The sequence below is a fragment of the Sminthopsis crassicaudata genome, chromosome 4, assembly GCF_048593235.1.
Source record: "Sminthopsis crassicaudata isolate SCR6 chromosome 4, ASM4859323v1, whole genome shotgun sequence".
Classification (NCBI taxonomy): Eukaryota; Metazoa; Chordata; class Mammalia; order Dasyuromorphia; family Dasyuridae; genus Sminthopsis; species Sminthopsis crassicaudata.
Genome location: NC_133620.1, coordinates 15,049,852 through 15,075,300, shown reverse-complemented (window position 1 = coordinate 15,075,300; position 25,449 = coordinate 15,049,852). Strand labels below are relative to the sequence as shown.

Here is a 25,449-nt window from a genome sequence, read left to right as displayed (position 1 = left end):
CTTTAATAGATAGAGAGCTAATTTTGGAGTCATCAAAAAGAAGCTTCTCCAACATACTGACTGTGTGACTCTGGGCAAGTCACCTGATTTCTCAGTACTGGGGACAACTTTAAGCCTCTAAATTCCAGAGCAGTTGATGAGGAAGTTTGTTCTCAAAAATCTACAGAAATTCCAATTCCGTGACCTTGGATCCAGCTCCAACATTCTGTCTTACATTTTAATCTTTTATGTTCTAAGGTCCCTTCCTGATCTAACACTCTATATTCCAGAATGGTTTCCAACCCTAACATTCTAAGTTCTCACTTTTCATGTTCTAAGGTACAGTGAAGGAGGAATGGGTCTAGTGTCAGCCTCTGACACTCACTGCCTCTACAACCCTTGACATTGCTTAACTTCTGTCTGCCTCAGTTTTCTTTACTATGAAATGGGATAATAATAGCACCTCCCTTCCAGGGTTATTGTATGAATCAACTGAGATAAAACATATAAAGCACTTAGCACTACTATGTGGCCCTTAGTAGGCACTTAATAAATGTTTGCTTCTTTCCTTCCCTCCCTTCACCTTGGATACTCCGTGTTCCAACATTTCACGTTCTAAAATACTTTCCAAGTCTGACATACTGTGGCCCAGCATTTGTGCTCTGTGGTTCCTTCCAGCTCCAACATTCTGTGATCCTGTGATTAGATTCCTAGGCCAAAGAAACAACTATTTTCTAAACCAAAGTTTCTTAAACTGTAGTATATTATAACCCCATATAAGGTCATGTAACTTAATGAGGGGGTTGCAAAATTATGATTTATTATCAATAAATGTTTGATTTTTATACCTATTTTATATACTATGTATCCAGGGTCACATAAAAAAATAGGTGAAAAGAGGTCATGAATGGAAAAAGTTTAGGAAACCCTACCCTAAACAATGTTCAAAGCTTTAATAAAGTAAAGGGTGAGCCGGACCTCAGAACTTCAGGAAAGCAGGAAGGAAGGGGGAAGGGGGAAGGGAGAAGGGGGAAAAGGGAAGGCAGAAGGGGGAAGGAGGAGAGAACCTCTGCACCCTTCCCCCCCATACCTTGAATGCTCTGTCTCCCTGTCTCCACCTCCTGGCTTCCTTTAAATCCCTGTCAAAAATCCCACCTCCCTGAAGAAGCCATTTCTGAGCCCCCCCCCCTTATTTCTGGTGTGCCCTGTTGTAGATTATCTTCCATTTATCCTGTGTCTCTCTCATTTGTGTATTTCATTGTCTGGGGGATTTTCCCTCATTAGACTGTGAAGTCCTTGACAGCTACAACTGTCTGTAGCCTTTCTTTGTACCCACAATGCTTAGCACAGTGTGGACATTTACGTATTTAATGACCGACTCATTGAACTAGAGTAAGGTCCCATAAGCAGAAACATTCAAGACAGAGGAAAGAAGGGGCTCTTAACCATCCTTGTGCCCTTGACTCTTTGGTGAAGAGTATGGATCCTTCTCAGAATCATGTTTTTAAATGCCTTAAATACACAGGATGGCAAAGGTTATCGTCTATTAGAATATCATTATCACAATGGTTTATGAACCCCAGATTAAGACCCTCCATTATGTAACCCATTTTCTGATTTCCTTTCAACAAAGCATTCGACCCCCACTTTTGTAACACGAGGAAATTAGTGTGAGATATTTTCTGCCCCTCATGGTAGGGGAATACTACCTTGTGATGACCTGCAGGTCTAAAGGGGTGGGAGACAGAGGGGACAACTTTCCGTGGGCACAAGGTGAATTGTCTGGAGGGAGGAAATGAAGAAAATCCTCAAAGAGATAGGCCTTGTGCATAATTGATCTGACAGAGCGCTGCCTACTCTATCATCATGGCTGAAATATGGCTCGCCTCCTGAGTAATAATGCAGCAAACGACCCCTTCTGTTAGGAGGCGGGTTTAATCAGGAAAGTTGCTGTCTCTGTCAGACAGAATGCATGACTCTCAAAACTAGGCCACCATCTTGAAGTTGGCACTTGCAAACCTCGGAATTCTGTAATCATTAGGAATAAGGGGCTTTCTTCTCTAGCAGGCTTGGTCCCCCTAGTTTCCTCCCAGCCTTGTTCATTCTACCACCGAAAGAGACCTCTTATCCGTCCCCTTCTCTCTCCTCCCACTATGGCCACCCTCGATTAGCCCTCGTTATCTCTTATTAATCAATTGATAAAGCATTTGTTAAGGACCCACTGTACTCCAGGCATTCTGCTGAACACCAAGGATGCCTGGGTGAGAATTTATGAGAATTTATGGAGGAACGGGGACAGCAGGGTGGCAGACGGATGGCGAGTCAGGAAAATCTGATGTCAGACATTTACTAGCTGTGTGGTCCTTGGCAAATCAGTTAACCTAGGAAAGTTAGTTTCCTAATCTGTAAAATGAGTTGCAAAAGGAAATGGCAAAATCCCACATGGGTTCACCAAGAGTCAGACATGACTGAAAAATACTAAACAACAGAAACAACTACAAGAAGATGAGTCTTATACCTTTAGCTGGAATGATCAACTCCCACTACCCCTCTCGATCCTTATTCTAGCCACATCAAACTTCTGGTCCCCCACTCTTTCAACTCTCTATCCCTAAATCTTAATAGGTTCATGCCATCTCTGGGTCCTGAAACCCCACTCATGCCACTGCTCATGTCTCTACCATTTGTGAGTCCCTTCCAGGCTGCAGAATCTAATCCCAATGGCGTCTCTTTAAGGACATCCCCCTGACCATCCGCCCCACTCCTACTCCCATGATGCAGCTGTTGCTTCTTCTTAACTGTAGGCTCCTGGAGGACAGAAGAAGTTTTACTTTTGACTGTATCCCAGTGCCTGGCATAGAGTAGGCACTAAATAAGTTCTTGTTGACTTTTTCTGTTGACTGATCATCCTCTTCAAGCTTCTCCTAAAGCTTTCCTTGCAGTTCCTCCTGAACACTTATCTCCTTCTTCCTTAAAACATTACTTGTATAGAGGATGCCTCTCTAGTTGGTAAACCCCCCCAAACACATCTTATGCCCATCTTTGTTCCTTGCATCTTGCTTTGCATGGAGCTTTCTACATCCTTGGGCTAAATCACCCTTACACAGAGGGCAGCTATCCTCCCTGAAGACCAGAAGAATAAGTAGGATGGGTCTAAAGGCTGCCAGCATCTGGGGCAAACTTCCTTCCTTCAGCAGCCCAGATCCTGTTATCCCACTCTCTCAGCCCTCCATTATACTGGGCTATCTATACATCCACCCTCCAGGTCATCCTACCATAGAGTCCTGGGAACCCTTCCTGCCAGCTCCCATGAGGTCAGACCATATGAAACTTCCTGACCCCTCTCCCAGAATGACTGACCCCGGACTAGCCTTGGCATTGACCCCCAATGCAACTATTCTTGAATGAATAAACAAATGAATGAAAAAAAATTATCAAATACTATGTGCCAAGTACTATGTTAAGGTCCAGAGATACAAAGAGAAAACAAGCTCATTCTTGGTCTCCATATAATTTGGCAAGATCTTCTCTAGAAGAGCTCCGCCAGCATGGGATGGAAAGGTTCAGTGGTCCTTAGGGTCGTAGCAAGGGCAGATGGCAAGGCCCGGGCTTGTCTGGGATATGTCATCCGGGGCAACTGGCAATGAATGCTCTAGGGTCTGAAGGGCATAGTGTCAGCTGGTGTGGAAAGGCCTTATGGGAGGGCAACTGGTAAGCGCCTCCATCTTACTGTGATATGGGCCTCCCTCTTACTGGAAGGCTTATAGGTAACTCCCAACTCATCAAAGTAAATAACCATATCCTCATGGCTGGAGGCCTGGGTCCATTAGGAGTCTGCTAAGGATTAACATTGGTCTGAGGGTCAAGGAGGCTTTGGGTCATTTGCATTTCTTCCTTCCTGACTTAGAGTTTCTAAGGCCTTAAGCCTTATTAAAGCCTCAAACTTGTCCAATGAAAAACTAGGTCAGTCAAGAAGCATTTATTAAGCACCTACTAATGCTAGTTTTTAAGGAAAGTGGTGCTGATTGGGGAAAAAAGCAAAAAAATAAAACAAAACTGTGTCCCATCATATTTAGAGAAGAAAACAGCCAAGTGATTGGACACAAACATGACTTAGGACACATTGGAGGTATTCTCAGAGTAGAAGGTACCAGCAGTGGGAGATACTGAGAAAGATCGGCCCAAGGGAAGATAGGAACGAAATGTTGGTCAGTCAGTTGGGCTCTCCAAAGAGCAGAGATGGAGAGAGGAAGGTGCCACAGTGGGGCCTTGGAGTCCACCTGGGCTTTAGGGGCTGAGATATGAATAATAATCAATTAAAAGAAACTGAAATCCAGTGGTCAGACAGGTAAAAGAGCCTTGAGTCATTGAAACCAAGGGAGGGAAGAATATCAATGAGGTGGGTCTTTGCCAAAAGCTGCAGCTCAACAAGGGAAGCCAAAAGACCTTTGCAGGAGAGAGGAGGGGGGAGAGGGAGGGAGGGAGACACAGAGAGAACAGAGACAGACAGACAGCAGGAGAGGGAAAGAAACAGGGGGAAGAAGAGACAGAGAAAGACAGAAAAGGAGACAGAGAGAGATTAAAAGAGAGGGAGAGAGCAGGAGAGGAAAAGAGAGAGGGAGAAGGGAGGAAAAGACAGAGAGAGAGAGAGAGAGAGAGAGAGAGAGAGAGAGAGAGAGAGAGAGAGAGAGAGAGAGAGAGAGACAGAGACAGAGACAGAGAGACAGAGAAAAGGGGAAGGAGAGAGAGTAAAACAAATGGAGGGGGAAAAAGAGGGAGGGAAGAAGGGAGGGGAGGAAGAGGAGAGAGACAAATGGGAAGGAGGAAAAGATCAGAAAAGAGAGGCAGAGAGGGGGGAAGGGAGGAAGAGGAGGGAGAGAGAGAAAAGGGGAAGAAGAGAGTAAAAGAGAGGAGTGGAAGGAGGGAAAGTGGGAGGGAGAAGGAGGGAGAGAGGAAGGAAGGGAAAGAGAGAGAGATAGAGACAGACAAGACAGAAAGAAAATGAGAGGGGGGAAGGGGAGAGAGAGAAGGAGGTAGGGTAGGGAGAGTCTCTCCTCAAGGAGAAGAGAAGATGATTGAAGGAGACACATCTTGGAGATTACAATTTAAAGCAGCAGGATAAATGGGAAGCCTCTCATTAACCTCCGTTATCAATCAAGCAGAACCATAGCCAGGGGACCCAGGATAGCACCAGGAGACCACAGAGCGAGGCCATGATTTAGCAGGACCAACCCGGGGAGCACTTGTGCCTTGGCTCCTGTCCCCCTACCCCCTGGGGCTTTCCTCCTCCCCTCCCCCTTCCAAACCCATTCTCGAGGCCCAGCTCAGGGCTCACCTTCCAAAGGAAAACTTGCCCGCTCCCTCCCGAGCCTCCCTATCCATGGCCTGGCCCTCCCCCTCAAAGTGTGACTGAGGACCACGGGAAGGAGGAGCCCTTCTGCTCCAACTCCCTCCTGCGCATGAGGAAACCGAGGTTCGGACCAAGTCAGCCCCTGGCCCCCAATCCCAGAGCGGCAAGTGTCTGAGGCGGGATCCGACTTGGGGCCCCCTGGCTCAGCCCAGGAGCTGTTCGGCCCACAGGGCCAGGGCTTATTTTCTCCATGGTCACGTGTGCACGTGCTTCTTGAGCAGAAGCACGTGGAGGATCGTCCTTGCCCTCAGTGCAGCAGCACCCTGGGAGCCATAGCAAAGCCTTGTGGGCTGATGACAAAGTACTTGATGATAACAGATTGACCCAATCCAGTCTACACAGCAGATCCTCCGCCCCGCCAGAGCCCCCTTTCTCCTAATCTTGTATTCCCATATCGTTTGTGTGTGTGTGTGTGTGTGTGTGTGTGTGTGTGTGTGTGTGTGGAGAGAGAGAGAGAGAGAGAGAGAGAGAGAGAGAGAGAGAGAGAGAGAGAGAGAGAGAGAGAGAGAGAGAGAGAGAGAGAGAGAGAGAGAGAGACAGAGAGAGAGAGAGAGAGAGAGAGAGAGAGAGAGAGAGAGAGAGAGAGAGAGAGAGAGAGAGAGAGAGAGAGAGAGAGACCCTCAGTACTAGATGAAGTTCCTGGCACATAGTAGGGCTTCCCAAGTGCAGGTTAGATGAATGAATCTGATCGCTAGCACTGTGCTTAGATCAGAGAACAAAGAGGCCACCCCAAACAAGGGACCAAATCAAACGGGGCCTGCCCTCCCAGAGCCAGCAGTCTCTTGGGGCAGAAGGGACAGGCAGGCCCTCAGAATTTTGGCGTTTTAGAACTATTTGGACAGCCTTCCAGCCACTGCCAAAGTTCGCCCACATCCCTGCGTGTGGAACCGGAAAATCCATTCGCTGCCACCTCTTCCACCCCTAGCCCCATTCTACAGAAGAAAAAAGTTGGAACTAAAAAAAAATAAATAAATAAAAAATGGACAGTCCAGCTGTGGTCATAAAGAGAGAGCACTCACTCTGGGCTCATCACTGAGGGCTTTACAAATATTAGAATCCAGGGCTCTTCTCCTAACAGCTCGAGTCTCTCTTTTCAGGGCTTCGGGTCAGCCTTCTGTGGAGGTCATTCATTCGTTCAACAAACCTTTCCTGTGAAGTGCCTACTTCATGCAAAGCCTTGGGCTGGCTTCCAGGGAAATGGGAAGGTGTGGTAAGACAAGGCCCCTGATCTCAGGAGGCATATCTTTAGATAGAAAAGTCCTTGCCAAGCCAGTACCAGGCACTTCCGGCCGCAAATGAAGGCAGGGCTTTCTCTCCTTTCACCATTTCCTATTTACCTTTTTATTGCTTACTTTGTATAAATTAGTTGGCATTTTGTCTCCTCCATCAGACTGGGAGCTTCTTAAGGACGGAGGAGGGACTATCTTTTGCCTCTTTTCGTATCTCTGGTGCTTAGCACATAGTAGGTGCTTAATGTTTATAATCTTATGGGGGGGACAACATGTAATAAAAAGCATCCTTTATAGTATGTTTATACAGCATTGCAAAGTGCCTTACTATGTAAATCTCAGAAGGGGGCCTGACATACAGTTGGTGCTTACTAAATGCAGTGGTTATTGATTTCTATTTCTGTATTATATATTTGGGTAACTTGGTGCAATATTCTGTGCTATTAATAGCTCAGGACAACCCAAATAGTGATGGAGAGATGGGATCTGAGATTTCTTTGCTACAAGGCAGCCCGGGTCAGAACGTTCTGTTACCGGTTATTTATCGGGAGTTGTCCAGAGTCCTGAGGTTAGGTGATTTTTTTTTTTTCCCGGGGCACCCAGGCCTCGCGGCTCAAAGGCAGGGTTTGACCCTTCTAGGCCAGCCTCTCACCAGGAACTTTGGGAAGGGGGGCACTAGGACCTGGGGAGATATGGCTTCTGCGGTGGGCCTTGAACGCCGCGAAGAGGGGAATTGAGCAAAGGGAGCCTGCTGCCAAGTTTGGCCACATCTAAGCGTCCCAGGGACTGCTGTGCTAGTACAGGAGAGGGAAGGAGCAGAGGGAGGGAGGAGGGACGGAGGGGAGCAGAGGGAGGGGGCTGAGCCCTCGGCGCTTTGCTCTCTGACCCCCCCCCCCCGCCCGTCTGGAGGTGAGGTGCCCGGGAAGGACGCGCCCCCCACCCCCACCCGGCCCGGCCCAGCCCGGGGCCCGAAGCCCAAAAGTGTCCGTCCGTTAAGGGGTTAAAGCGCGGCCTGGGCGGGAAGGCGGGGGGAGCGAGGTTCCGAGTGTAGAACGTCCCTTTTTACAGTAGGTGGTGTTATTGTTACACTTTCACACGGCGCCGCTAATTAAGCAGCTTCAAAGGCCGCCTCATTAAAGGCTCTCCCCGCTTCAAGGGCCGTGGGAGCCGCGAGGCAGCTCGGTTCCGGACCCGCCGCCCGGGCGCAGCCCGCGGGGACCACTGAGGCACGGCGCTCCCGCGTGCCCGGAACCCTCGAGGCCGGGGGCGGGGGCAAAGAGAGCCCCGCTGGGTCCAGGCCCCAGCCGCTTCCACAGCCCGCTTTAAATCCTTTTGTGGGGGCGGGCATCCAAGCCGGCTAAAGGGGGGCCTGCTTGGTGTTTGATAACACACACACTCACACACACACACACACACACACACACACTCACACACACACACACTCAGTCACACACCACACACATCACACATCACATACCACGTACACACTCAGTCACACACCACACACTCACACACACACACACACAAACCACGTACACTCAGTCACACACCACACACATCACATCACACACACAAACACCACATACACAGAAACACACCACACACACACACACCACATACACACTCAGTCACACACCACACACACACATCACACACACAAACACCACATACACACACACCACACACACATACACACTCAGTCACACACCACACACACACACATCACACACACAAACACCACATACACACACACCACACACACATACACACTCAGTCACACACCACACACACACACATCACACACACAAACATCACATACACAGTCACACACCACACACACACACCACATACACACTCAGTCACACACCACATACACACACACACACACACATACACACTCAGTCACACACCACACACACACACATCACACACACAAACATCACATACACAGTCACACACCACACACACACACCACATACACACTCAGTCACATACCACACACACTCACACACAAACACCACATACACAGTCACACACACAGTCACCCAAACTCACGCCCACACGCGCACCCCCCCCCTCCCAGCAGCACCTGGTGATGTGGGCCCACTGTAGCTGCCCCAGAGCTCTGCACTTGGCCCGAGTCCCGGCTCCCGGAGGGGCCGCAAACGTCCCGGAAGAGCGCTCCTCCCCCGCGGCCGCACAAAGCCGCCTTTGTCTCCGGCCCAGTCACGGCGGCCCAGACGGTGTGACCGGGAAGGACCCGGCCCTCGGGGGCCTCCCACTTCTCCAGCCGCGGCTCTCCCCCCTCCCTTAGAAACACTTCGCAGGCCCCCCTTCCTGAGATGCACACTCACACACACTCTCTCATTCTCACACACACTCCCTCACACACACACACCCATGCTCACATACTCATATATACATCTATACATGCACATGTGTGAGTGCATACAAATGGACATGTCCATGGGTGCATACACACAAATGTGCACACATATAATTCATGCACGTACGCACATAAACACTGTACACACCCATGCTCACATACACATGCACAGTTCCTTTCACCTCTCCATTAAACTAAGAGTTGGCAGATGCCTGCTTTAAAAAAAAAAAAAAAAAAAAACCGGTATACTGGTTTGGTTTTTGGTTTGGTTTTTTTGTTTGTTTGTTGTTTCTTTTGCTGAGGCAATTGGGGTTAAGTGACTTGCCCAGGGTCACACAGTTAGGAAGTCTTAAGTATCTGAGACCAGATTTGAACTCAGACCCTCCTTACTTCCGGGCTGGTATCTATCCACTGCACCACCCAGTTACCCCCTGTGTATAGTTTTTAAAGGAGGGACTCCATAATTGGATGCAAGATCACAGAGAAGGAAGAACAGAATTGGATGCTGCTGCTATCTGATTCCTGTCCCTGTGAGTCTCTTGCTTATCAGAGTCCTAGCTTCCCCACCTATAAAATAAGGAAATTGGACTAGGTGACCTCAAAGCTCCTTTCTACCTCTGACACTCCAAATTCAATATTCTACCACTCATCATTCTTTCTGGCTCCATGGTTTTGAGAATCTGTCCCATAAAACCCAATTCAACCAGTTTCCCCCAGGAAGCCTTCACCAACCACAAGGACTTGCAGCTATCTTTCACTCTTCTGAACACCTTCAGCACTTCCTGCAAGCACCTTTATCATCCACTTAATGATTAATTCTAATCGGTCAACAAGGCCAACTGGATGTCTGGTAGGGATCTCCAGCTCAACATTTCCCACACAGATAGAATCTTTCTCCCAGTCTGGTCCCTTCTTCCTAAGGTCCTCTTACTGCTGAAAGCATCATCCTTGTCCCCGGCACCCAAGCTCACCCCCTTGGTGAGTAATGGAATAGAATAGAGTAATAGAAACAGTAATAGAAAGTTAGAAAGAAGGAGCTGGATTAGGGGGAAATATATGTTAAGGAAGGGTGCATTATTTCTGTTTTAGAGAAGTTCGAAATGACATAGGATCAGAGATAATCTTTCATCTTCCATCTTGTTGCCCCTGTGACCCAGAAGCTCCTTTCTAGTTTCTTACACACTTTATGTATTTTGCTTTTATGGCAATTACCTATAATTATCTGTACATTCACACACACACACACACACACACACACACACACACACATATTATATGTACCTAATTATTTTCATGTTGTCTCTCCTGTAAAATATGAACTCCATGGGGATGGGAACCATGTTTTTGCCATTCTTTGTATATCTCCAGTGCTTAGTTCAATATCTGGCATAGGACATGCTTAATAAATACCTCTCGACTGACTAACAATCACAATACAGATTTGTGATATGTTGTTGTGTTATATGAGTCCTGTGTTGCTAGTTAAATTTCATAGAATCATTTACATTCTATAGTAAGCAGAATGTAACGTCAGTTTGTCTATCTGCTGCCCCTTCACTCCCTTTTGACTCCCAAAACTAAAGAAAAAATCTTTACACAAGCAAAAAGACTAAGTGCAACTGTATCCATTGTACAGATGAGAAAACTGAGACTTGGAGAAATGCCACGACTTGCCAAAGTCTTAAGATGTCTAGAGCATCTAATAGTTTACAAAGTACTTTCCATTCACTCTCTCTTTTGGACCTCACAACAACCTGGGGTAAAGGAGGTGGGTACTAGGATTATTATTCCCATTTTAGAGATGAGAAAATAGAGGCTCAGAATGGCTAATGCCATTCATAATCACAGCTAATAAGTAGCAGAGGCAGGAGGTGAAGGCAGGTCTCTTGTCTTTGCAAGTCCAGCATTCTCTCTGTCATATCAGAGGGGAAAGGGGGCTGCTTCCTTCTCCACAAGTTGGGGTGTGCGTGGGTGTTTGGTCAGCCTCCTCCAGAAATTTCTCAGGACCACCCTGGGGTGAGCTCGAGGCAAGAGCACTGAGCTTGGGGCTAGATAAGTGGCTCTAAAAAAGCTGGGAGCCCAGAGAAAGCTGCTGATCTTATGCAACAGAGCAGGAGCTGCCTTTTCCCACTGACAAGCTTAGCAAAGAGTTATGTCCTCCAAGGAGACCAAAGCCTTTTGTAAACAAGGTCTTATTGATGCATATAACTGGGTGGGAGGCAGGAAGTACAAGCTACAAATGCGAGCTTTTCCCCAAACATTCAGGGAGAATGCCTATAAAGTCTTCCTTCTTCTTGCCCACCTGGTAGATTTACCTTTATTTTCTTTTTGTTTTTTTAAAAATTACTTTAACAGTATTTTATTTTTCCAAACACATGCAAAGCTAGTTTTCAACATTCACCTTGGCAAAACCTTGTGTTCCAAATTTTCCCCTTTGCTTCCCCCTTCCTCAAGTCAGCAAGAAATCCAATATAGCTTAAACATGTGCAATTCTTCTAAACATATTTCCATATTTGTCACGCTGCTCAAGAAAACAGATTTACTTTTAACTTCCTATCTTAATATGGTGCTCATCCTCTCCCCCCGCTATTAAATGTTTTCTCTTTGTTCATTCCCTTTTCATAGAGCTTTGATGATTTCTTTGTACTGTGATACTCTCCTTTGTTGTTTTTATACATGTCTATATGTACATGTGTAATAGACTGGAACCATGATATCTTTTGTATAAGGAGCTTCTTTGACTTTCCATCTTGGACACTGAGAAAAGAAGGTACTTATCCAGGCTCACTTGTTAGTAAATGTCTAGAATGGATTTGAATCCCAAGCTTCCCAGCTCCAAATGCAACATGTTACCCACAGTGCCTTGCATTGGTCTCACAGATCCCCTGAAATCCACGGATTCTGTTTCTGAGCATGGGAACGATTGTGCATTAGGAACATTATTTTGGCAGCTATGTAGTGGACGGATTGGACAAGGGAAGAGATTGGAAATGGGGAGACTAGATAGCAGCCTGTCATAACAACTCAGACAATAGGTGATGACAGTGTAAATGGAGAGGGGGAGGCCAGATAAGAAAAAGGCTGTGGAGGTGGAATTGGCAAGGTTTGGCAACTGATTAAAACTATAGGTAAAGGGCAGTAAAGTGCCTATCATTCTGAAGTCACCAAGCTGGGTGATTAGAGGAAGTGTTTCTGCTGACAGAAATTGGGGTGTAGGGAAAGGGTTTAGAGAGGGAGGATGATAAGTGATTGCCTTTCTGCATCTAAATCCACCCAGAGTGTGCCTCGGTTGCCTTAACTGAACTCTCTCAAACTCATTAAATCTAACCTAAACTGCTACAGAGAACATCTCCATCTGAGCCAATCACTACTATATACCCATAAGGCCCATGGGGATTGGAATAAGGAGAAATCCTCTCTTCCTTAGCTGCTTGAGTCTCCTCCACAATGGGACTCCTCAGTGTACACTTACTCAACCTTCCCAAAGTTTAGTTCTTCTGGTTCCTCCATGGCTGTGGCTCATTGTTTTGCTCGTAAAGGGATCTATGGGTATGGGTGCCAACTCAATAAAACAAAAGGCATGAGCATTTTTAGAAAGAGAAGATGGGTTAAGATGCACTTGGGAGCCTTGGAGGTTAGAGGGAAGTAGAGACAATCTTCTGGGGGGATTATGGCTGAAATATATGTCCATCATACAGATGAGAAAACTGAGGCTTGAAACTATAAAAACCATACTGAGTGAGTGGCCTAGGGGCCATGACTAGGGTGAAAATATCATTGTTTTGACTCAGATCAAACCATACCTGAATTATATAGTTCAGTTCTGAAATGTGATAGAAAGGACATTGATGAACTAAAAAAATCTCTAGAAAAGGGCAACCAAGTCTTAAGTGATAAAACTTTGGGGATACCCTCTAAAACATATACAAAATATATACAAAATAGTTGGAGGAATGAAGGGACTCTGATAGCAATGGGAATCAGGGTTTCTTACATGTAAGAGGTGGTACTTGAGACCAGCCTTGAAGGGAGATCAGATACTAAGGGTGAACATTCTAAGCAGAGGAAGGGGATAGGGAGAGCTTCATAAGCATAAGTAAAAACACAGTGTGAGAGATGAAGCATCATATATGTAAAGCTGCAGGCAGGGCAGTTTGACAGGAATATAAAGTGGGAAGTGAAATTATCAGCCTGAGAACACAACTTAGAATCAGATTGTAGATGGGCTTTAATCACCCAAAAAAGGGAATCTATTTTATCCTTGAGGTATAAGGGAGCCATGGAATCTTGTGAAGCTTCTTTAAACAAATGAAAAAATGTAGATTGAAAAAGAAAATAGGAATAACAAGTGGGGCTAGAACAAGCTTCTTAAAGAATATTTTAGAATAGTGGGGTGCCTGACTGAAATATGGCATCATTTTTGGTTTGGAGATGAAGGAGGCATTGGAGCTCTTCGTTGCTTTGTACGTGGGAGTGATGAAGTCAGAAAAGCCCTCTCTCCTCTGGTTGAAGCAGCCCCAAATAATTCCAAAGGCATTGCTCCCTCTCCGCCATTCTCAATCGTTTACAAGTCAGTAAATGCTCGGGAGCTCCCTATCCAATGTATGAGGTTAATTAATAATATGTAAAAGTTTATAGTTGATACAGTATAATCTCATAAACATTTATTAGTATGCTAATGGAGAGTGATAGCCATGTGAGCATAAAATTAGACTTGAAGTTGATGTGAGGGAGAGAAATCACTGGCAGAGGAGCCGAGGGTCTCATTTTTTTATTGGCAGACATAATTCCAGAGGAAGGCTTATCTTCCCATCTCTACAGCCACATAAGAAGAGAATCACAAAAGGGAATCTGAGGCTCTTGGCCAATCCTAGTCTTGCTGCTCAGGCACTGTATGACCTTGGGCCATATCTGGTCCTCTTTCCTCAAATTCAATATAAGGAATTTATAAGAGTCTTTCCAGTTCTTTGAGTTCTAATTAGATAAAAGATTAATGATTCCCAAGATGTCTTTCTTAAACATTTTCCCTAAAAGAAATATTCTAGGTAACACAGTGAATAGAGCTTGGGGAACTGGAATCAGGAAGACCTGAATTCAAATCCAGCCTTGAATACTTCCTAGCTGTGTGACCTTGGACAAGTCACCTAAACCTTTTGACTCAGTTTCCTCATCTATAAAATGAGTTGGAGAAAGAAATGGCAAATCACTCTAGTGTCTATGCCAAGAAAATCTCAAATGGAGTAATTAAAAACTTAAACATGACTGAAAACACAAAGTTATTATTAGTATTCTCATTTGGATCTGAGAAATGGAAGGGAACACAGATGCCATTTAGTCCAATGCAACCCATTCCAGTAGTGAACAACTCATCAGTGATGAATTTTTCTTGTCTTCTTTTATCGCTTTCATCTACTACTCCTACCTCTGCCCTCTATGGTCAAATAGGACAAGTATATTCCCTCCTCCCCATGATAGCTCTGTCCTTGAAGACAGCTCCCCATGGTTTCTGTTCTTCAGCTGAACATGTCCAGTTCCTTCAATGAATTCAGAAAATCTGTTTACTAGATTATGACCTTGAGGGGGTGATTTCCCCTCTCTAGGGACTTAGTTCTTTATCTATGCCTAGATCATTTATCTTCTCTTAGCCTAGATCATTTTTAAGACCCGTTCCAGCTCTAAAGCAACTTTGGTACATAATTTTCACCATCATTATCATAGCATTTATATATTGCTTCCTCTGTGCCAGGCATTGTGCAAAGTGATTTACAAATATTATCTCATTTGATCCCCACACCACCTTGAGAGAAATGTTATTATTATCCCAATTTTACAATTGAGGAAACAGAGGCAAACAAAGTTTATGACTGGCCTTCACAGCTAGTAAATATCTGAAGATTTGAACACAATCCTGACTCCAATAGCCATTATACTACCTGTCTGCCTGCCACATAGGTGCTTAATAGCCATGTGCCTTGGCAAGTCAGAATGTCCCTGAAGACCTCAGCTCCAAATTTATAATTCTGTAATCCTATGAAAATTCCCAATCTCTCTGTGACTTGGATAACTTATCTATAAAATGGAAGTAATACTCATAACCTCTCCTCTGGATCCTCAATCCTTCTCATTCTCAACAATGATTACTTTAGACATGGTCCTCTTTCCTCACTTCCCCATGACTGTGACATGGCAGAAAGCTCCAGATTCTGTATCTGAGGACACAGGTTCGGTTCCCAGCTCTCCTATTGTGAATGGTATGCTCACTTTGTGCCACAATTTGCCCATCTGCAAAAAAAAGGTGATGTGTATAAATGCAATTCAATGAGCAACTATAAGTCTTATGGCTGATGCTAAATCTCATAAATAAAGAATAATTTGTTTCCTGGGTTTGAGGAGACACAGCATGACATCATGAATAAGCAGCTGGTTTTTTGAGGTGGGGATCCTTGGATTCGGGTCCTACCTCTGACACATTCTGGCTGCAGGGCCCTGAGCCTCCTCGGGGGCCTCAAAAAGACTTTAATCTATAGAGCTAATGCAGAATATCATTGAGAGAGCAAATTCCTAGCCCTGAGATCCCTAAACTGATTAAATCCTGGGTCCAATCAAGTCCAGAGTCTTTTGATTACATCATGCTAAAGAACAAAATCCTTAGATCATTTTGAAACCATCGATTCCAAAAGCATTTATTAAGACAGAAACAAGCTAATCCTAGCCCAAAAGGAGTTCAGTTTCTGATAGAAGAGATACAATATAAAAATATATGATTGCACAGAGAAAAAATATGTGAAATTGAAACAAAGTGATTTCACAGAGAGGAAACACTAACAATGAAAGGCAATCAAAATCATCAACATTTCCATAATGCTTTATGGTTTGCAAAGTGCTTTATTCATTATTTTTATTCCCTTATCTCATCATTACATTGTATCATGTCACTATTACCTTCAGTGATTACGTTATCTCATTGCTCAGGTATTGGCCGAAGGGATTCCAAGGGCTGAGGAGAGGCATCCTGGGCTAAAGCAGAGGTATTGGAGATAAAAGGTCATATCTGGAAAAGAGAGGGAACATCGATTATATGAGAAGGAGGATTTGTGGTCAGTCTGGAAAGATAGGCCAGATCGGGGCAGACAAGTCAAATGCCAGACAAGAAATGTGTATTTTGAAAGCACTAGGGAGTCATTGAGGTTTACTGAGCACGTGAGTGATGTGGTCAGCTGGGAGCCTTAGGAATGTTCCTTTGGCAAGCTGGATGAAGAGGGGAGAGGCTGGATGCAAGGAGCCCACTTTAGCACAAAACAGTTAACAAACATCAGGGATTATTAGTTCAATGTACGAGGAAGGGGCTGCACATTGAAATCCTGCTCCTGGAGTTAGTGTTCAGAAGGTCCCCCTCTTCCTGGGCTATCTGCAAATCCACATCACAGAAAAGAAGGGCTGGGCTCTGCAATGCAGATGCTGCTGGGACCGTATTTCTGCCTGAGCACGGATGGACTTTCTCTTCTTCTCTAAAAATGGCATCCCTCTCCCTATGAATGTCCTAACCTCTACCCATGTGGCAGCTCTCACTGGAATACCTTGTCCTGAAGGAGGAGAGGAGACCCCTGAGACTGCGGGGGCCCCTCTGGAACCCCTCTGGGGTCTGCCTGACCTGCTCAGGAGGAAGACCAAGATCCCTCCTCTCTGCTGAGGAAGGCACTGGAGGAGCTCTCAGCCAGCAGCGCCCTCCCCCCCCCCCAACTTCACAAGGAATTCAACAATCCCACATCTAGCAAGTAAATTGTCTCATAAAACTTCCCATTGATTTTAGCTGGATCCTTATACATTCCCATGAGGCCAAATTGCTTTTAGTATGATTAATAACCCTGCCTCCCACAAGACCCAAGCTCAGGCTTGCTCTCCCTTCTGCTCTCAGCTTTCTCCTCTCCCTCACTCCTCTCTTCTTCTCTCCCTCTCTCTCCCCATCTCTCTGTCCATTCTCCTCACCGCATCGCTGCTCAAGGGTCTATGTCAGGTGCTGAGGTTACAAAGCAGGGCTTGCACTTCTTTTTGTAACTTTCCTTCTCTTTTTCTTCTCTTCCCCTCTCTGTTTTCCTTTCTTTTTTGCTTTTCCCTTCATTCTTGCCCTCTTCTTTCTGTATCTCTGATTCTTTCTCTCCCTCCTTCTCTCTCCTCTCCTTTCTTCTCCTTTCCCCTCCTTTCCCCTCCTCTCTTTTCTCTCTCTCCTCTTTTCTCTTTTCTTTTCTCCCCTCCCTTCCACTTCTCTCCCCTCCTCTCTTCTTCCTTTCTCTCCTTTCTACTCCTCTCTTCTCTCTCTCCCCCCTCTTCCTCTCTCTTTCACACAAACACACACATCTGTCCCTCTTTCTGTGTTTCTATTCCCTCTTCTCTGGCTCTCCTTTTTCTCTTGTCCCTCTCTGTTCTTCTCTCTCTCCTGCTCTTTCCCCTTTCTTACTGTCCTTCCTGCTTTTCTCTTGCTTGCTTGTCCTTCAGCTCTCTCTGTCTGCCCTCTTCCTCTTGTTTCTCTCTTTATGTATCCATGTCTCCCCCACGCCAGCCCAGCACAATAGGCTCACTCTCTTGCTCCTTAAGCATCCAGCTAACCATTTCCCTTGTTAGAAAAGTTTGGGCCTGTTTTCTTTTGCACTGTGTTTTTCACACTTATCTCAAACCTGGGCAATGAGCTCTCTGACCAGAATTTTCCCTGGAAAACATTCTGTGGGAGCACCAAAGTTCACATGACACAGTAAGAGGACCTGGAATCCATCAGGCAGGGGGTGACAGGTGGGGTCGGCCCTAAACAGCCAAACAAGTCCCTTTCCAAGCATTCGTCCCACTAATCTGGGTGCACTGACATGCCTTGGAAATGCCCCTGACATCAGCTAACTCAGATTCTGAAACATCAAAAAAGGAAAGAGATTCCCTTTGTTCATGAGACAACAAAGTAAGAGGAAGTTCAACTTCCTGAACTTCTAGAAGAAACAAATTCCCAAAGAATATAAACCCAAAGTGGCCCGGATTGAATTGATCCAAAGCCAAGGCCCACACTCCTGGGTTTTGACCTGCATGGGGGAAAAGAATAGGATTTTGGGGGAACTGACGTCACCTCATTGAAAATCTGTCATTTGACCAGCCCTTTGGTTGTGCTTAATAAATGCTTCTTGCCTTGACTGATGCAAAGGCACAAACTTAGTGAATGAGAATACAGAGTCATCAAATACCCAGAAGTTGCTGACTTTCCAGAATGCTTCACGTTCCACCATCTTCCCACAAGCACTATATGGCTCACCTCCTTTGCTTTTCCCTTCCTCTCAGACTACCCAACTCAGGTTCTTAACTTAGTGTTCCTGGATCTCTACCTTCTGAAGGGTACATGGGAGATTTCAGGAGAATAATTATGTCTTTATTTCAATATAATTGACATCTTTTGTGATCCTACTTTATCTTATTATTGTGTTCCCTGTTTTATGTTATGGATTCAAAAACTTTATTCTAAGACAGGATCCATAGACTTTTACCAGACTCCTTAAGGGGTCCAACACCCAGAAAAGGTTTAGAAGCTCTAACCTAAAGCTGACCCATTCTTCAAAATCCAGCCGAAGCTTCAGTTTTTCCCTGAAGCCTTCCTGCCTCCCTCCTATCCTCCCCACCTTCCCCATGGCTGTCCCTTCCTTCTTTTACCTCCTATAGGGCTTATTACCTACATCTGAGCATCTAGAGTATTCTGCTCTTGAAGCAACTATATGAGAAAAAGTATGTGAAAGGCTGACCTCAGAGTTGAGAAGAATTGAGTTCAAATCCTACCTCTGATGCAGACTGGACTTGATGAAAGGCAAACTACTTACTACTACTACTACTACTACTACTACTACTACTACTACTACTACTATTACTACTACTACTACTACTACTACTACTACTATTACTACTACTACTACTACTACTACTACTACTACTACTACTACTACTACTACTACTACTACTACTACTACTACTACTACTACTACTACTACTACTACTACTATTACTACTACTACTACTACTACTACTACTACTACGGTAGTCCCAACTACTACTACTTAGTAGTTAGGACTACTGTCCCAACTCTAATATTGTAAATTGGAAGGCATTGGTAAAGGGTATTTTCTCACCAGGATTTTCCCTGTGTTGACAAAATTATAGTTCTGAAGTCCCATTTCTACCCCACTCATACAAATATCTATCTATCTATCTATCTATCTATCTAGCTATCTGTCTATATATATATATATATATACATATATATATATATGTATATATATATATGTGTGTGTGTGTGTATATATGTATGTATGCATGTATGCATGTATGTATATATGTATATGTATATAATAAAAATTCTAGATAATTTTCAATGTGGAATGGTCAGCATTATTAGACCCACTCTTACAATCTACTTCTGAATTAGAATAGGGCTAGACTCATAAACTGAAAACTGAACAGCCTTTCTCATCACACAAAGGAGGAAACAGGAGATGCAATGACTGTTCTAAGACCACACAACTGATTTGTCAATGCGATTGGGAGAGGGGCTTCTAATACCTACTTCGGTACACTTTGACCTTCACAATGGTTGATCCGCCATCTTGAATAATATCTCTATAACCCAAGCACGTGCATGAGAAGCAAAGAGATGCACTGGAAAGAGACCTAGTGTTAAAACTCAAGAGACCTGAGCTCAAACCCTACTTCTAACACTTATTGTGGCTCTGAGAAATAAATTCAATTTCTCTAAACCTTAGCTCCTCCTCTATTAGAAGCCTCTCTCCCAATCCCATTAACAAATCAGTTGTATGGTCTTAGAACAGTCATTGCATCTCTGTTTCTTCCTTTGTGGGATGAGAAAGGCTGTTCAGTTTTCAGTTTATGAGTCTAGCCCTATTCTAATTCAGAGGTAGGTTGTAAGAGTGGGTCTAATAATGCCTACAATTCTTTTTTTTTTCCACATTGAAAATTAAATAGAATTTTTATTATATACATATATATATATAAGTAGATAGATAGATAGATAAATATTTGTATGAGTGGGGTAGAAATGGGGATGCTATATTGGCTCTTAAACAACATGGGATCACAGATGGAAAGCTGAAAAGTTCCTCTTAGGCTTCTTTACACAGATGAAAAAAAGGTCTAAAAAGATTGCTGTGGGAGGAAAAGCAGTATTTGGTCTTAATTTATTATTTAAATTTTAAAGTCTTGTCATTATATTTCAAAAGAATTGGTCCAGGTCTAGGGCTATCTCCAGAACCAAGTTGAGGGTGACCCCACAGCTGATCTAATTGCACGTCAGAAAGATGGTGTGAAGATAGCCAAAATATAAAAGGATTTGACTGAAAAATTATTCATGATTGTGGCTGAATGTAAACACAGCTGTCATTCAAACCCTAATAATGATGACTTTTACCCGGAATAATAATTACCCCGACTCCTCAGTGAATTACATCACTCACAATTTCCTACCTGGTCTATTTCTGAAGTTCTTGGCTTTGAGGCCAATAACCAAAACATGTTCCATGCATTCGAAGGGAGATATCTGCCATCACCTCCTTACTGGAAGGGGGAACATAGCAGAGAGCTTAGCTTCTCAGGAAGCCCTGGTTTCGAGTCCCTGCTCTGATGCAAATAGCTGGGTCGCCGGAGAACCCACGTCAGAGCCTCCGTTCTCTCATCTATAAAATGGAGTTTATAATCCTTTTACCCCCTGGTACCTCATAAGTAGGATTTTCTTGAGAAAAGTGTTTTATTTATTAGAAATACAAATTTATATCATCATAATATCAATATTCCAATATCTTCTCTCTTTCCTGGATGAGAATATAAATCCTGGGGACTGTCCATATGAGCAGATGACCAATCAGGGACCTGTTTTGGCATGATTCAAGCTGCAGAGGAACACAATGTTACTTTATGCTACATTGCATTGTATTATCTTATATTGAATTACCTTATGCTACATGATCCTATATGATGCTACATTTTGTTATAATATGTCACTTTATTGGTCACTTCTCCATTCATAAAACCACAGTCCTGGTTCGGACCCTCCTAACCTCTGCCCTAGATTATTGTAAGAGCCTCCTCATTGAGATTACTGCCTCTATCTCTCTTCTTTGCAATCTCCTCCATTCAGCTACCCCAATAAGGATCTTAAAACACAGACAGATGTCACCATGTTACTCCCCTCCTCAAGATGCCACAGTGGCTCCCTATGGCCTCCAGAATAAGGTGAAAGTTTCTGTTTGTCACCTCTAGCCATTCACAATATGACTGACAGCTCTCTTTCCAGACCTATCACATACTACTTCCTCTTGGATACTCAACAATCTGGCCACACTGAGCTTTTTACTATTCCTCAGATACCACATTCCCTCCATGTCTTTGTGACCCCTGCCTTACCCAATTCTGGGGTGCCCTTCCTCTCCTCTCTGCCTTGTAGAACCCCTAATTTGCTTCAAATCTCCCTTCAAGGGCCCCTTCCTATACATTTCCCCCCAAGCACTGAGGTATCCTCCCTTTCTCTTCTGCCTCTTAGAACTCCTAACTGACTTCCAAGCTCCTCTCAAGGGCCACTCCCTTTACAATTCCCTCTAGGCACTGGGACTAATTTTTGAGGGTGAGAGTATTTCAGTCTTGTCTTGGTACTCCCAATAGCTGGCACATAATAAACCCCCATTAAATGCTTGTTGACTCTCAGTTGATAGAGCAGCAGCCCTGAAGTCAGGAGGATCTGAGTTCAAATATGATCTCAGACACTTAACATTTCCTAGCTGTGTGACCTTGAGCAAGTCACTTAACCCCAAGTTTTGCCTCAGGGAAAAAAAAAAGCTTCTAGTCTCAGAGAGAGCCTCAGGAATCCCCCCAGAATCTTGCCCAGAATCACACAGGTTCACGTTTGAACCCAGTTTTCCTCAGACTGTGGCAGAGTGATTTGTCCACCATCACATAAGGAATGGGGCCACTTTCAGAACAGGTTCTCTGTTTGCAAATTCAAAGCTCAGCCCAACGTACCCACTGCCTACACTTAGAGAGCGACAGTTGGGAAAACCCTTTTAACCACTCCTGACCCTCCCTTCTCTCCCCATTACCCACTAGGTCCCCCACCCACTAGCCCCGCTACCCCAACTCAGTGAAAATTCCCACACCCCACATCCTTTTGTCAAAGATAATTTTTGTTGAAAGGCACTGCCAGACGTGAGACAAGTTGGCCCAGGAGATTAGCTGTCTCCACCCTAACTGAAGCTTCATTCCAGCCTCAGCACCCACTGGAGGAAGATATTCCAGGCTCTCAGCCCACAGGTAGCTCAGGTGTTATCTGACCTTTCACCTTCTGGCAGGAAATGAGAGATACTAGGGAAGAACTAAAGGAAGGAAGAGGAGGGAAAGGGGACTCATAGAAAGAGGGAGGGAGAGGAGAAAGAGACAGAGAGGGGGGAAGCAAGAGAGGAAGTGAGCCTGTAACCTTTCCAAAGAGTTCACCAGGCCTGGGCACATGGGGAACTGCTTGCTTTCCAAGAGAATCCTAAAACAAAACTGAAATGATTAGGGAACCTTTGAGGTATCAGGAGATTGTTCTCAGATATCATGATGGAGGGAGGTCAGAGAGATGCTCTGGTGGCATCTGGGCACCAATGTGGTAAAAGTGATGTGAAAGTGAGGAGAGAAAGAGAAGGAGGAGGAAAGGGGGAAAAGAAAGAAAGAAAGAAAGAGAGAGGGGAGGGAGGGAAAAAGAGAAGGAAGAAAGGGAAATAGATAAAGGAAGGTAAGAGAAAAAGAATGGAGAAAGTAAGGAAAAGAGGGAGAAATGAAGCAAGGAAAGAAAGAAAAAGGAAGCAAGAAAAAGAGGAAGGGATAAAAGAAGCAGGAAAAAGTGGGTGCTATCATTATTCCCATTTTACAGTTGAGAAAACTGAGGCAAACAGAAGCTAAGTGAGTTGCCCAGAGCCAAGCAGTCACTGAGTGCCTGAGGCTATAGGCTATCAGGTGATGGCACCTTCTAGATGGACTATTCCACAAGCCAGTGATTCTAATATAAGCTCTACAAAATCTTCCCTGATTTACCCCCATTCAGAACAGTTCACCCCAAACTCGGCATCCTTATTAGTCTTCCTTGAGCTATAACCATGTCTCTATTCCATTACTGAAAATTCCTCGAGGTCAGTTGTGGTTCTAGTCCCATGCTGACTATCTTCAGTATTACAAAGCAGAGGGTCACTTTGTGAATGCTAAAGTTTGTTGGTCAAAAAAGAAACAAAAGGAGCAAAGGATTGTTGTTCAATGGTTTCAGTCATTTCCTACTCTCCATGATCCCATTTGGGGTTTTCTTGGCAAAAATACTGCAATGATTCGTCATCTCCTTCTCCTGCTCATTTTACAGATGAAGAAACTGAGGCAGAGAGAGTGAAGTGACTTGCAGAGTCACTAAGTGTCAGAGGGCACATTTGAACTCATAAAGATGAGTCTTCAGCATTGTGCCATCTAACTGCCCTAGCCAGATTTCTAAAGAGTGATTTTATTATGATGAAGAAGACTTTTGTTGGGAGGTCTGTTTTACAGTCTCCTTTCCTAACTGACTTTCTTGGTCCTCTCTCTCTCCTCCTTGCCACTTCCCACTAATGAGAAAACCAATTCTCTGATAATGGTCAATCGGAGTTCAGTCTGTCCATTTTATAAATCTGTTTTTGTTCTAAACAGATTTATAAAATGGACAGCAGCAACATCTCAGATCTTCCCTTAGCAGAGAATGAGTTTTCTCATTAGTGTAGAGGGCAAGGAGAGGAAGACCAAGTCATCCCATTAGGAAAGGCTGTAAAACAGACCTCCCAGCAAAAGTCTACTTGATCATAATGAAGTCTTTCTTTTGATGCTTCAGAAGGCACTTCAAAATCTTGCCCAAGGTCACGTAAGCAGTTAACAGAAAACCTAAGACAGGAACCCAGTTTCCCTGACTTCTAAGAAATATCCTTCTAACACCATCACACACTGTGGAAGTAAATTGTTTACTAGAGCCAGTCTTTTTTTATGAGTAAGTTACACTTTATTTAACAAAAGAGAAATACACATTAGAGCAAGAGTGAAAGAAATAATGTGACTTAGGTTCAGCCTAGGATCTTGCCTGAAGTCTTACCTAGTATTATAGGATCATAGAGTCTGAGGTAAAAGAGATATCGCAGGGCATCTGGTCCAATTTCCCCTTCTCTCTCTCTCTCTCTCTCTCTCTCTCTCTCTCTCTCTCTCTCTCTCTCTCTCTCTCTCTCTCTCTCTCTCTCTCTCTCTTTTTCCCCTGAGGCAATTGGGGTTATGACTTGCCCAGGGTCACACAACTAGGAAATGTTAAGTGTCTGAGGTCAGATTTGAATTCAGGTCCTTCTGACTTCAGGACTAGTGCTCTATCCACTGTACCACCCAGCTGTCCCTTTCCCCTCATCTCAATCTGAAGGTTTCCAGAGCCAAAATGAAGAACTTATTCTGTTTCCATAATTCCTGAGAGTCAAAATTTTCATGGACTCTCATCCTTCCTCTATGTATTTCTGAGCTATATATGACTGACTTAAAAGATTTCTGTAAAAAAGGCTTTACACTATTCTTAGTCCATCTGAAATTCACTTGGGAACAGGGAGAAAGGTGTCCTTAGTCACCACTGAAGCACCCAAACTCATTCAATTATTTTTTGCTTGTGTCTTGCTGTAAGGGATTTCAAGACCCTTTAGTCCATCTTATTACAGATGAAGAAACTGAGTCTCAGACAGGTTAAGTGTCTTGCCTACTAGACAGGCAAATATATAATTCTAATATAAGTGCCAGAAAGTCTTCCCTGACTTCCCCCCATTCAGAACAGATCACCCCAAACTTTGAATCTTTATTAGTCTTCCTTGAGCTATAACCATGTCTCTATTCCATTACTGAAAATTCCTTGAGGTCAGTTGTGGTTTTAGTCCCATAGATAGGACTGGAAGCCAGATCTCTTCTTTCCATTGTGGTAGGCAGCCTCCTGTGACCTCTAAGATCTCTTTTTGATCTGTTCTCTAGTATGAAAATATGCTTTGGTAAAGAAGAAAGTGGGCAAATAGGATTAGAGATTTTTTAAATCTCATTTTATATTTCTTAAACCAGCATGGTTCGCCCATCATTATAAGGGACATCCACCAATTCCCTTCAATCCCCAAGGGGTCACACATGCCACTGCCCCACAAAAGGAAAACCTAATGTTCCATGCCGGTCTCGTTCAAAGTTTTCATTGGGCCGGAGGGTGACGGAAGTGAGATTTCTCATAAGTTTTATTTTCCTCATAAATTTGTTCTTTTCAAACCTCTCTAGTGGAGTTGAGTGAGCGTCAGCAGAAAGGATAGTGGGATTGCAGAGTATGGGAGGAGGTGAGAGTCCCTTCTCACCCACCTTGCTGTGAAGGT

General features: G+C 44.3%; 1 protein-coding gene and 1 long non-coding RNA gene across 4 annotated transcripts in view; one reads left to right on the top strand and one right to left on the bottom strand.

The window, feature by feature from the left end:
• NFIA (nuclear factor I A) overlaps window positions 1–25,449 on the top strand; it is a 672,686-nt gene that overhangs the window by 125,324 nt on the left and 521,913 nt on the right. The window lies entirely within an intron of this gene.
• LOC141541557 (uncharacterized) overlaps window positions 1–25,449 on the bottom strand; it is a 148,985-nt gene that overhangs the window by 48,786 nt on the left and 74,750 nt on the right. The window contains exon 2 of the long non-coding RNA XR_012481836.1: window positions 15,947–16,055. This is a non-coding gene — a long non-coding RNA (uncharacterized LOC141541557). The remainder of the gene's footprint in view (window positions 1–15,946; window positions 16,056–25,449) is intronic.